This window comes from Schistocerca serialis, unplaced genomic scaffold (genome assembly GCF_023864345.2).
Source record: "Schistocerca serialis cubense isolate TAMUIC-IGC-003099 unplaced genomic scaffold, iqSchSeri2.2 HiC_scaffold_1417, whole genome shotgun sequence".
NCBI lineage: Eukaryota > Metazoa > Arthropoda > Insecta > Orthoptera > Acrididae > Schistocerca > Schistocerca serialis.
This window is the reverse complement of record NW_026047644.1, coordinates 35,062,407-35,077,021: the sequence shown is the minus strand read 5'-3', so window position 1 is coordinate 35,077,021 and position 14,615 is coordinate 35,062,407.

The window sequence follows — 14,615 nt, the reverse complement described above, 5'->3', positions numbered from 1 at the left end:
ACTGAAGTGAAGCATGGGAATCTAAAACTGGACTCACAGGAGAGATTCAAATCATAGAAAGTTAGAGTGTCTCTCCTCATGTACCTAATTCGGTATTGTGCCTTTTGTATTAAATTCGGATGCAATTTCTGTGTTTCATCGTCAATAAGAAGGTCCAAGGGATACAGTAAACCTTAAGTAAATCATCGGAATCTAAAACTGGACTCACAGGAGAGGTTCAAATCATAGAAAGTTAGAGTGTCAGTCCTCTTGTACTTAAGTCGGCATTGTGCCTTTTGTATTAATTTCGGATGCAAACTCTGTGTTTCATCGTCAATAAGAAGGTCCAAGGGATACAGTAAACCTGAAAAGAGGCATCGGAATCTAAAACTGGACTCACAGAAGAAGTTCAAATCATTGAAAGTTAGAGTGTCAGTCCTCTTGTAGTTAAGTCGGCATTGTGATTTTTTAATTTAATTCCGTTGCAATTTCTGTGTTTCATCGTCAATAAGAAGGTACAAGGGATACAGTAAACCTGGAGTGAAGCATCGGAATCTAAGACTGGACTCACAGGAGAGGTTCAAATCATAGAAAGTGAGAGTCTCAGTCCTCTTTTACTTAAGTCGGCATTGTGCGTTTTGAATTTAATTCCGATGCAATTTCTGTGTTTCATCGTCAATAAGAAAGTCCAAGGGATACAGTAATCCTGAAGTGAAGCATCGGAATCTAAATCTGGACTCACAGGAGAGGTTCAAATCATAGAATGTGAGAGTGTCAGTCCTCTTGTACTTAAGTCGGCATTGTGCCATTTGTATTAAATTCAGGTGCAATTTCTGGGTTTCATCGTCAATAAGAAGGTCCAAGGGATCCAATAAACCTAAAGTGAAGCATCGGAATCTAAAACTGGACTCACAGGAGAGGTTGAGATCATAGAAAGTAAGAGTGTCACTCCTGTTGTACTTGAGTCGGTATTGTGCCTTTTGTATTAAATTCGGGTGCAATTTCTGTGTGTTATCGTCAATAAGAAGGTCCAAGGGATACAGTAAACATGAAGTGAAGCATCGGACTCTAAAACTGGACTCACAGGAGAGGTTCAAATCATAGAAAGTTAGAATTTCAGCCCTCTTGTACTTAAGTCGCCATTGTGCCTTTTGTATTAAATTCGGATGCAATTTCTGTGTTTCATCGTCAATCAGAAGGTCCAAGGGATACAGTAAACCTAAAGTGAAGCATTTAAATCCAAAACTGGACTCACAGGAGAGGTTCAAATCATAGAAAGTGAGAGTGTCAGTCCTCTCGTACTGAAGTCACCATTGTGCCTTTTGTATTAAATTCGGATGCAAACTCTGTGTTTCATCGTCAATCAGAAGGTCCAAGGGATACAGTAAACCTAAGGTGAAGCATGGAAATCCAAAACTGGACTCACAGGAGAGGTTCAAATCATAGAAAGTTAGAGTTCTCTCCTCTTGTACCTAATTCGGTATTGTGCCTTTTGTATTAAATTTGGATGCAATTTCTGTGTTTTATCGTCAATAAGAAGGTCCAAGGGATACAGTAAACCTTAAGTAAATAATCGGAATCTAAAACTGGACTCACAGGAGAGGTTCAAATCATAGAAAGTTAGAGTGTCAGTCCTCTTGTACTTAAGTCGGCATTGTGCCTATTGTATTAATTTTGGATGCAAACTCTGTGTTTCATCGTCAATAAGAAGGTACAAGGGATACAGAAAACCTGAAGTGAAGCATCAGAATCTAAAACTGGACTCACAGAAGAAGTTCAAATCATAGAAAGTTAGAGTGTCAGTCCTCTTGTAGTTAAGTCGGCATTGTGATTTTTGAATTTAATTCCGATGTAATTTCTGTGTTTCATCGTCAATAAGAAGGTCCAAGGGATACAGTAAACCTGGAGTGAAGCATCGGAATCTAAGACTGGACTCACAGGAGACGTTCAAACCATAGAAAGTGAGAGTGTCAGTCCTCTTTTACTTAAGTCGGCATTGTGCGTTTTGAATTTAATTCCGATGCAATTTCTGTGATTCATCGTCAATAAGATGGTCCAAGGGATACCGTACACCTGAAGTGAAGCATCGGCATATAAAACTGCACTCACAGAAGAGGTTCAAATCATAGAAAGTGAGAGTGTCAGTCCTCTTGTACTTAAGTCGGCATTGTGCCATTTGTATTAAATTCAGGTGCAATTTCTGGGTTTCATCGTCAATAAGAAGGTCCAAGGGATCCAATAAACCTAAAGTGAAGCATCGGAATCTAAAACTGGACTCACAGGAGAGGTTGAGATCATAGAAAGTAAGAGTGTCACTCCTCTTGTACTTGAGTCGGTATTGTGCCTTTTGTATTAAATTCGGGTGCAATTTCTGTGTGTCATCGTCAATAAGAAGGTCCCAGGGATACAGTAAACCTGAAGTGAAGCATCGGACTCTAAAACTGGACTCACAGGAGAGGTTCAAATCATAGAAAGTTAGAATTTCAGCCCTTTTGTACTTAAGTCGCCATTGTGCCTTTTGTATTAAATTCGGATGCAATTTCTGTGTTTCATCGTCAATCAGAAGGTCCAAGGGATACAGTAAACCTAAAGTGAAGCATTTAAATCCAAAACTGGACTCACAGGAGAGGTTCAAATCATAGAAAGTGAGAGTGTCAGTCCTCTCGTACTGAAGTCACCATTGTGCCTTTTGTATTAAATTCGGATGCAAACTCTGTGTTTCATCGTCAATCAGAAGGTCCAAGGGATACAGTAAACCTGAAGTGAAGCATGGAAATCCAAAACTGGACTCACAGGAGAGGTTCAAATCATAGAAAGTTAGAGTGTCAGTCCTCTTGTATTTAAAACGGCATTGTGCCTTTTGTATTACATTCGGATGCAAACTCTGTGTTTCATCGTCAATAAGAAGGTCCAAGGAATACATCAAACCTGAAGTGAAGCATCGGAATCTAAAACTGGACTCACTGGGGAGGTTCAAATCATAGAAAGTGAGAGTGTCAGTTCTCTTCTACTTAGGTCGGCATTGTGCCATTTGAATTTAATTCCGATGCAATTTCAGTGTTTCATCGTCAATAAGAAGTTCCAAAGGATACAGTAAAACTGAAGTGAAGAATCGGAATCTAAAACTGGGCTCACAGGAGAGATTCAAATCATAGAAAGTTAGAGTGTCTCTATTCTTGTACCTAATTCGGTATTGTGCCTTTTGTATTAAATTCGGATGCAATTACTGTGTTTCATCGTCAATGAGAAGGTCCAAGGGATACAGTAAACCTGAAGTGAAGCATCGGAATCTAAAACTGGACTCACAGGAGAGGTTCAAATCATAGAAAGTTAGAGTGTCAGTCCGCTTTTACTTAAGTCGGCATTGTGCCTTTTGAATTTAATTCCGATGCTAATTCTGTGTTTCATTGTCAATAAGAAGGTCCAAGGAATACAGTAAACCTGAAGTGAAGCATCGGAAACAAAACAGGACTCACAGGAGAGGTTCTAATCATAGAAAGTTAGAATGTCAGTCCTCTTGTGCTTAAGTCGGCATTTTGCCTTTTGTATTAAATTCGGATGCAATTTCTGTGTTTCATCGTCAATAAGAAGGTGCAAGGTATATAGTAAACCTGAAGTGAAGCATCGGAATCTAAAACTGGACTCACAGGAAAGGTTCAAATCATAGAAAGGGAGAGTGTCAGTCCTCCTGTACTTATGTCGGCATTGTGGCATTTGTATCAAATTCGGATGCATTTTCTGTGTTTCATCGTCAATAAGAAGGTCCAAGAAATACATCAAACCTGAAGTGAAGCATCGGAATCTAAAACTGGACTCACTGGAGAGGTTCAAATCATAGAAAGTGAGAGTGTCAGTTCTCTTCTACATAGGTCGGCATTGTGCCATTTGAATTTAATTCCGATGCAATTTCTGTGTTTCATCGTCAATACGAAGTTCCAAAGGATACAGTAAAACTGAAGTGAAGCATCGGAATCTAAAACTGGACTCACAGGAGAGATTCAAATCATAGAAAGGTAGAGTGTCTCTATTCTTGCACCTAATTCGGTATTGTGCATTTTGTATTAAATTCGGATGCAATTTCTGTGTTTCATCGTCAATAAGAAGGTCCAAGGGATACAGTAAACCTGAAGTAAATCATCGGAATCTAAAACAGGACTCACAGGATAGGTTCTAATCATAGAAAGTTAGAATGTCATTCCTCTTGTAGTTAAGTCGGCATTCTGATTTTTGAATTTAATTCCGGTGCAATTTCTGTGTTTCATCGTCAATAAGAAGGTCCAAGGGATACAGTAAACCAGGAGTGAAGCATCGGAATCTAAGACTGGATTCACAGGAGAGGTTCAAATCATAGAAAGTGAGAGTGTCAGTCCTCTTTTACTTAAGTCGGCATTGTGCGTTTTGAATTTAATTCCGATGCAATTTCTGTGTTTCATCGTCAATAAGAAGGTCCAAGGGATACAGTAATCCTGAAGTGAAGCATCGGAATCTAAAACTGGACTCACAGGAGAGGTTCAAATCATAGAATGTGAGAGTGTCAGTCCTCTTCTACTTAAGTTGGCATTGTGCCATTTGTATTAAATTCGGGTGCAATTTCTGGGTTTCATCGTCAACAAGAAGGTCCAAGGGGTACAGTAAACCTGAGGTGAAGCATCGGAATAAAAAACTTGACTCACTGGAAAGGTTCAAATCATAGAAAGTGAGAGTGTCAGTCCTCTTGTACTTAAGTCGCCATTGTGCCTTTTGTATTAAATTCGGATGCTATTTCTGTGTTTCATCGTCAATAAGAAGGTCCAAGGGATACAGTAAACCTGAAGTGAAGCATCGGAATCCAAAACTGGACTCACAAGAGAGGTTCAAATCATAGAAAGTTAGAGTGTCAGTCCTCTTGTATTTAAGTCGGCATTGTGCCTTTTGTATTAAATTCGGATGCAAACTCTGTGTTCCATCGTCAATAAGAAGGTGCAAGGTATACAGTAAACCTGAAGTGAATCATCGGAATCAAAAACTGGACTCACAGGAGAGGTTCAAATCATAGAAAGTGAGAGTGTCAGTCCTCTTGTACTTAAGTCGACATTGTGCCATTTGTATTAAATTCGGGTGCAATTTCTGGGTTTCATCGTCAATAAGAAGGTCCAAGGGGTACAGTAAACCTGAGGTGAAGCATCGGAATAAAAAACTTGACTCACTGGAAAGGTTCAAATCATAGAAAGTGAGAGTGTCAGTCCTCTTGTACTTAAGTCGCCATTGTGCCTTTTGTATTAAATTCGGATGCTATTTCTGTGTTTCATCGTCAATAAGAAGGTCCAAGGGATACAGTAAACCTGAAGTGAAGCATCGGAATCCAAAACTGGACTCACAAGAGAGGTTCAAATCATAGAAAGTTAGAGTGTCAGTCCTCTTGTATTTAAGTCGGCATTGTGCCTTTTGTATTAAATTCGGATGCAAACTCTGTGTTCCATCGTCAATAAGAAGGTGCAAGGTATACAGTAAACCTGAAGTGAATCATCGGAATCAAAAACTGGACTCACAGGAGAGGTTCAAATCATAGAAAGTGAGAGTGTCAGTCCTCTTGTACTTAAGTCGACATTGTGCCATTTGTATTAAATTCGGATGCAATTTCTGTGTTTCATCGTCAATAAGAAGGTCCAAGGGATACATCAAACCTGAAGTGAAGCATCGGAATCTAAAACTGGACTCACAGGAGAGGTCCAAATCATAGAAAGTGAGAGTGTCAGTTCTCTTCTGCTTAGGTCGGCATTGTGCCATTTGAATTTAATTCCGATGCAATTTCTGTGTTTCATCGTCAATACGAAGGTCCAAAGGATACAGTAAAACTGAAGTGAAGCATGGGAATCTAAAACTGGACTCACAGGAGAGATTCAAATCATAGAAAGTTAGAGTGTCTCTCCTCATGTACCTAATTCGGTATTGTGCCTTTTGAATTAAATTCGGATGCAATTTCTGTGTTTCATCGTCAATAAGAAGGTCCAAGGGATACAGTAAACCTTAAGTAAATCATCGGAATCTAAAACTGGACTTACAGGAGAGGTTCAAATCATAGAAAGTTAGAGTGTCAGTCCTCTTGTACTTAAGTCGGCATTGTGCCTTTTGTATTAATTTCGGATGCAAACTCTGTGTTTCATCGTCAATAAGAAGGTCCAAGGGATACAGTAAACCTGAAGTGAGGCATCGGAATCTAAAACTGGACTCACAGAAGAAGTTCAAATCATTGAAAGTTAGAGTGTCAGTCCTCTTGTAGTTAAGTCGGCATTGTGATTTTTTAATTTAATTCCGTTGCAATTTCTGTGTTGCATCGTCAATAAGAAGGTACAAAGGGATACAGTAAACCTGGAGTGAAGCATCGGAATCTAAGACTGGACTCACAGGAGAGGTTGAGATCATAGAAAGTAAGAGTGTCACTCCTCTTGTACTTGAGTCGGTATTGTGCCTTTTGTATTAAATTCGGGTGCAATTTCTGTGTGTCATCGTCAATAAGAAGGTCCAAGGGATGCAGTAAACCTGAAGTGAAGCATCGGACTCTAAAACTGGACTCACAGGAGAGGTTCAAATCATAGAAAGTTAGAATTTCAGCCCACTTGTACTTAAGTCGCCATTGTGCCTTTTGTATTAAATTCGGATGCAATTTCTGTGTTTCATCGTCAATCAGAAGGTCCAAGGGATACAGTAAACCTAAAGTGAAGCATTTAAATCCAAAACTGGACTCACAGGAGAGGTTCAAATCATAGAAAGTGAGAGTGTCAGTCCTCTCGTACTGAAGTCACCATTGTGCCTTTTGTATTAAATTCGGATGCAAACTCTGTGTTCCATCGTCAATAAGAAGGTGCAAGGTATACAGTAAACCTGAAGTGAATCATCGGAATCAAAAACTGGACTCACAGGAGAGGTTCAAATCATAGAAAGTGAGAGTGTCAGTCCTCTTGTACTTAAGTCGACATTGTGCCATTTGTATTAAATTCGGATGCAATTTCTGTGTTTCATCGTCAATAAGAAGGTCCAAGGGATACATCAAACCTGAAGTGAAGCATCGGAATCTAAAACTGGACTCACAGGAGAGGTCCAAATCATAGAAAGTGAGAGTGTCAGTTCTCTTCTGCTTAGGTCGGCATTGTGCCATTTGAATTTAATTCCGATGCAATTTCTGTGTTTCATCGTCAATACGAAGGTCCAAAGGATACAGTAAAACTGAAGTGAAGCATGGGAATCTAAAACTGGACTCACAGGAGAGATTCAAATCATAGAAAGTTAGAGTGTCTCTCCTCATGTACCTAATTCGGTATTGTGCCTTTTGAATTAAATTCGGATGCAATTTCTGTGTTTCATCGTCAATAAGAAGGTCCAAGGGATACAGTAAACCTTAAGTAAATCATCGGAATCTAAAACTGGACTTACAGGAGAGGTTCAAATCATAGAAAGTTAGAGTGTCAGTCCTCTTGTACTTAAGTCGGCATTGTGCCTTTTGTATTAATTTCGGATGCAAACTCTGTGTTTCATCGTCAATAAGAAGGTCCAAGGGATACAGTAAACCTGAAGTGAGGCATCGGAATCTAAAACTGGACTCACAGAAGAAGTTCAAATCATTGAAAGTTAGAGTGTCAGTCCTCTTGTAGTTAAGTCGGCATTGTGATTTTTTAATTTAATTCCGTTGCAATTTCTGTGTTGCATCGTCAATAAGAAGGTACAAAGGGATACAGTAAACCTGGAGTGAAGCATCGGAATCTAAGACTGGACTCACAGGAGAGGTTGAGATCATAGAAAGTAAGAGTGTCACTCCTCTTGTACTTGAGTCGGTATTGTGCCTTTTGTATTAAATTCGGGTGCAATTTCTGTGTGTCATCGTCAATAAGAAGGTCCAAGGGATGCAGTAAACCTGAAGTGAAGCATCGGACTCTAAAACTGGACTCACAGGAGAGGTTCAAATCATAGAAAGTTAGAATTTCAGCCCACTTGTACTTAAGTCGCCATTGTGCCTTTTGTATTAAATTCGGATTCAATTTCTGTGTTTCATCGTCAATCAGAAGGTCCAAGGGATACAGTAAACCTAAAGTGAAGCATTTAAATCCAAAACTGGACTCACAGGAGAGGTTCAAATCATAGAAAGTGAGAGTGTCAGTCCTCTCGTACTGAAGTCACCATTGTGCCTTTTGTATTAATTTCGGATGCAAACTCTGTGTTTCATCGTCAATCAGAAGGTCCAAGGGATACAGTAAACCTGAAGTGAAGCATGGAAATCCAAAACTGGACTCACAGGAGAGGTTCAAATCATAGAAAGTTAAAGTTCTCTCCTCTTGTACCTAATTCGGTATTGTGCCTTTTGTATTACATTTGGATGCAATTTCTGTGTTTTATCGTCAACAAGAAGGTCCAAGGGATACAGTAAACCTTAAGTAAATAATCGGAATCTAAAACTGGACTCACAGGAGAGGTTCAAATCATAGAAAGTTAGAGTGTCAGTCCTCTTGTACTTAAGTCGGCATTGTGCCTTTTGTATTAATTTCGGATGCAAACTCTGTGTTTCATCGTCAATAAGAAGGTACAAGGGATACAGAAAACCTGAAGTGAAGCATCGGAATCTAAAACTGGACTCACAGAAGAAGTTCAAATCATAGAAAGTTAGAGTGTCAGTCCTCTTGTAGTTAAGTCGGCATTGTGATTTTTGAATTTAATTCCGATGTAATTTCTGTGTTTCATCGTCAATAAGAAGGTCCAAGGGATACAGTAAACCTGGAGTGAAGCATCGGAATCTAAGACTGGACTCACAGGAGACGTTCAAACCATAGAAAGTGAGAGTGTCAGTCCTCTTTTACTTAAGTCGGCATTGTGCGTTTTGAATTTAATTCCGATGCAATTTCTGTGTTTCATCGTCAATAAGATGGTCCAAGGGATACAGTACACCTGAAGTGAAGCATCGGCATATAAAACTGCACTCACAGAAGAGGTTCAAATCATAGAAAGTGAGAGTGTCAGTCCTCTTGTACTTAAGTCGGCATTGTGCCATTTGTATTAAATTCAGGTGCAATTTCTGGGTTTCATCGTCAATAAGAAGGTCCAAGGGATCCAATAAACCTAAAGTGAAGCATCGGAATCTAAAACTGGACTCACAGGAGAGGTTGAGATCATAGAAAGTAAGAGTGTCACTCCTCTTGTACTTGAGTCGGTATTGTGCCTTTTGTATTAAATTCGGGTGCAATTTCTGTGTGTCATCGTCAATACGAAAGGTCCCAGGGATACAGTAAACCTGAAGTGAAGCATCGGACTCTAAAACTGGACTCACAGGAGAGGTTCAAATCATAGAAAGTTAGAATTTCGGCCCTCTTGTACTTAAGTCGCCATTGTGCCTTTTGTATTAAATTCGGATGCAATTTCTGTGTTTCATCGTCAATCAGAAGGTCCAAGGGATACAGTAAACCTAAAGTGAAGCATTTAAATCCAAAACTGGACTCACAGGAGAGGTTCAAATCATAGAAAGTGAGAGTGTCAGTCCTCTCGTACTGAAGTCACCATTGTGCCTTTTGTATTAAATTCGGATGCAAACTCTGTGTTTCATCGTCAATCAGAAGGTCCAAGGGATACAGTAAACCTGAAGTGAAGCATGGAAATCCAAAACTGGACTCACAGGAGAGGTTCAAATCATAGAAAGTTAGAGTGTCAGTCCTCTTGTATTTAAGTCGGCATTGTGCCTTTTGTATTAAATTCGGATGCAAACTTTGTGTTTCATCGTCAATAAGAAGGCGCAAGGTATACAGTAAACCTGAAGTGAAGCATCGGACTCTAAAACTGGACTCACAGGAGAGGTTCAAATCATAGAAAGTTAGAATGTCAGCCCTCTTGTACTTAAGTCGCCATTGTGCCTTTTGTATTAAATTCGGATGCAATTTCTGTGCTTCATCGTCAATCAGAAGGTCCAAGGGATACAGTAAACCTGAAGTGAAGCATGGAAATCCAAAACTGGACTCACAGGAGAGGTTCAAATCATAGAAAGTTAGAATGTCAGCCCTCTTGTACTTAAGTCGCCATTGTGCCTTTTGTATTAAATTCGGATGCAATTTCTGTGTTTCTTCGTCAATCAGAAGGTCCAAGGGATACAGTAAACCTGAAGTGAAGCATGGAAATCCAGAACTGGACTCACAGGAGAGGTTCAAATCATAGAAAGTTAGAGTGTCAGTCCTCTTGTATTTAAGTCGGCATTGTGCCTTTTGTATTAAATTCGGATGCAAACTCTGTGTTTCATCGTCAATAAGAAGGTGCAAGGTATACAGTAAACCTGAAGTGAAGCATCGGAATCTAAAACTGCACTCACTGGAGAGGTTCAAATCATAGAAAGTGAGAGTGTCAGTGCTCTTGTACTTAAGTCGCCATTGTGCCTTTTGTATTAAATTCGGATGCAATTTCTGTGTTTCATCGTCAATCAGAAGGTCCAAGGGATACAGTAAACCTGAAGTGAAGCATCGAAATCCAAAACTGGACTCACAGGAGACGTTCAAATCATAGAAAGTTAGAGTGTCAGTCCTCTTGTATTTAAGTCGGCATTGTGCCTTTTGTATTAAATTCGGATGCAAACTCTGTGTTTCATCGTCAATAAGAAGGTGCAAGGTATACAGTAAACCTGAAGTGAAGCATCGGAATCTAAAACTGGACTCACAGGAGAGGTTCAAATCATAGAAAGTGAGAGTGTCAGTCCTCTTGTACTTAAGTCGACATTGTGCCATTTGTATTAAATTCGGATGCAATTTCTGTGTTTCATCGTCAATAAGAAGGTCCAAGGGATACAGTAAACCTGAAGTGAAGCGTCGGAATCTAAAACTGGACTCACAGGATAGGTTCAAATCATAGAAAGTTAGAGTGTCAGTCCTCTTTTACTTAAGTCGGCATTGTGCCTTTTGAATTTAATTCCGATTCTATTTCTGTGTTTCATTGTCAATAAGAAGGCCAAGGGATACAGTAAACCTGAAGTGAAGCGTCGGAATCTAAAACAGGACTCACAGGAGTGGTTCTAATCATAGAAAGTTAGAATGTCAGTCCTCTTGTACTTAAGGCGGCATTGTGCCTTTTGTATTAACTTCGGATACAATTTCTGTGTTTCATCGTCAATAAGAAGGTGCAAGGTATACAGTAAACCTGAAGTGAAGCATCGGAATCTAAAACTGGACTCACAGGAAAGGTTCAAGTCATAGAAAGGGAGAGTGTCAGTCCTCTTGTACTTATGTCAGCATTGAGCCATTTATATTAAATTCGGGTGCCATTTCTGGGTTTCATCGTCTATAAGAAGGTCCAAGGGATACAATAAACGTGAAGTGAAGCATCGGAATCTTAAACGGGACTCACAGGAGAGGATCAAATCATAGAAAGTTAGAGTTACCTGAGTCGGTATTGTGCCTTTTGTATTGAATTCGGGTGCAATTTCTGTGTGTCGTCGTCAATAAGAAGGTCCAAGGGATACAGTAAACCTGAAGTGAAGCATCGGACCCAAAAACTGGACTCACAGGAGAGGTTCAAATCATAGAAACTGAGAGTGTCAGTCCTCTTGTACTTAAGTCGACATTGTGCCATTTGTATTAAATTTGGATGCAATTTCTGTGTTTCATCGTCAATAAGAAGGTCCAAGGGATACAGTAAACCTGAGGTGAAGCAACGGAATCTAAAAACTGGACTCACAGGAGAGGTTCAAATCATAGAAAGTTAGAGTGTCAGTCCTCTTTTACTTAAGTCGGCATTGTGCCTTTTGAATTTAATTCGGATGCTATTTCTGTGTTTCATTGTCAATAGGAAGGTCCAAGGGATACAGTAAACCTGAAGTGAAGCATCGGAATCTAAAACAGGACTCACAGGTAAGGATCTAATCATAGAAAGTTAGAATGTCAGTCCTCTTGTACTTCAGTCGGCATTGTGCCTTTTCTATTAAATTCGGATGCAATTTCTGTGTTTCATCGTAAATAAGAAGGAGCAAGGTATACAGTAAACCTGAAGTGAAGCATCGGAATCTAAAACTGGACTCACAGGAAAGGTTCAAATCATAGAAAGGGAGTGTGTCAGTCCTCTTGTACTTATGTCGGCATTGTGGCATTTGTATCAAATTTGGATGCATTTTCTGTGTTTCATCGTCAATAAGAAGGTCCAAGGGATACATTAAACCTGAAGTGAAGCATCGGAATCTAAAACTGGACTCACTGGAGAGGTTCAAATCATAGAAAGTGAGAGTGTCAGTTCTCTTCTACTTAGGTCGGCATTGTGCTTTTGAATTTAATTACGATGCAATTTCTGTGTTTCATCGTCAATAAGAAGGTCCAAAGGATACAGTAAAACTGAAGTGAAGCATCGGAATCTAAAACTGGACTCACAGGAGAGATTCAAATCATAGAAAGTTGGAGTGTCTCTCCTCTTGTACCTAATTCGGTATTGTGCCTTTTGTATTAAATTCGGATGCAATTTCAGTGTTTCATCGTCAATAAGAAGGTCCAAGGGATACAGTAAACCTTAAGTAAATCACGGAATCTAAAACTGTACTCACAGGAGAGGTTCAAATCATAGAAAATTAGAGTGTCAGTCCTCTTGTACTTAAGTCGGCATTGGCATTTTGTATTATTTTCGGATGCAAACTCTGTGTTTCATCGTCAATAAGAACGTCCAAGGGATACAGTAAACCTGAAGTGAAGCATCGGAATCTAAAACTGGACTCACAGAAGAAGTTCAAATCATAGAAAGTTAGAACGTCAGTCCTCTTGTAGTTAAGTCGGCATTGTAATTTTTGAATTTAATTCCGATGCAATTTCTGTGTTTCATCGTCAATAAGAAGGTCCAAGGGATACAGTAAACCTGGAGTGAAGCATCGGAATCTAAGACTGGACTCACAGGAGAGGTTCAAATCATAGAAAGTGAGAGTGTCAGTCCCCTTTTACTTAAGTCGGCATTGTGCGTTTTGAATTTAATTCCGATGCAATTTCTGTGTTTCATCGTCAATAAGAAGTTCCAAGGGTTACAGTAAACCTGAAGTGAAGCATCGGAATCTAAAACTGGACTCACAGGAGAGGTACCAATCATAGAAAGTGAGAGTGTCAGTCCTCTTGTACTTAAGTCGGCATTGTGCCTATTGTATTGAATTCGGGTGCAATTTCTGTGTTTCATCGTCAATAAGAAGGTGCAAGGTATACAGCAAACCTAAAGAGAAGCATCGGAATCTAAAACTGGACTCACTGGAGAGGTTCAAATCATAGAAAGTGAGAGTGTCAGTCCTCTTGTACTTAAGTCGGCATTGTGGCATTTGTATTAAATTCGGATGCAATTTCTGTGTTTCATCGTCAATAAGAAGGTCCAAGGGATACAGTAAACCCGAAGTGAAGCATCGGAATCCAAAACTGGACTCACTGGAGAGGTTCAAATCATAGAAAGTTAGAGTGTCAGTCCTCTTGTATTTAAGTCGGCATTGTGCCTTTTGTATTAAATTCGGATGCAAACTCTGTTTCATCGTCAATAAGAAAGTGCAAGGTATACAGTAAACCTGAAGTGAAGCATCGGAATCTAAAACTGGACTCACAGGAGAGGTTCAAATCATAGAAAGTGAGAGTGTCAGTCCTCTTGTACTTAAAACGACATTGTGCCATTTGTATTAAATTCGGATGCAATATCTGTGTTTCATCGTCAATAAGAAGGTCCAAGGGATACAGTAAACCTGATGTGAAGCATCGGATTCTAAAAACTGGACTCACAGGAGAGGTTCAAGTCATAGAAAGTGAGAGTGTCAGTTCTCTTCTACTTAGGTCGGCATTGTGCCTTTTGGATTTAATTCCGATGCAATTTCTGTGTTTCATCGTCAATAAGAAGGTCCAAACGATACAGTAAAACTGAAGTGAAGCATCGGAATCTAAAACTGGACTCACATGAGAGATTCAAATCATAGAAAGTTAGAGTGTCTCTCCTCTTGTACCTATTCGGTATTGTGCCTTTTGTATTAAATTCGGATGCAAACTCTGTGTTTCATCGTCAATAAGAAGGTCCAAGGGGTACAGTTAACCTGGAGTGAAGCATTGGAATCTAAAACTGGACTCACAGGAGAGGTTTAAATCATAGAAAGTTAGAGTGTCACTCCTCTTGTACTTGAGTCGGTATTGTGCCTTTTGTATTAAATTCGGGTGCAATTTCTGTGTGTCATCGTCAATAAGAAGGTCGAAGGGATACAGTAAACCTGAAGTGAAGCATCGAACTCTAAAACTGGATTCACAGGAGAGGTTCAAATCATAGAAAGTTAGAATGTCAGTCCTCTTGCACTTAAGTCGGCATTGTGCCATTTGTATTGAATTCGGATGCAATTTCTGTGTTTCATCGTCAATAAGAAGGTGCAAGGTATACAGTAAACCTGAAGAGAAGCATCGGAATCTAAAACTGGACTCACTGGAGAGGTTCAAATCATAGAAAGTGAGAGTGTCAGTCCTCTTGTACTTAAGTCGGCATTGTGGCATTTGTATTAAATTCGGATGCAATTTCTGTGTTTCATCGTCAATAAGAAGGTCCAAGGGATACAGTAAACCTGAAGTGAAGCATCGGAATCAAAAACTGGACGCACAGGTGAGGTTCAAATCATAGAGAGTGAGACTGTCAGTCCTCTTGTACTTTAGTCACCATTG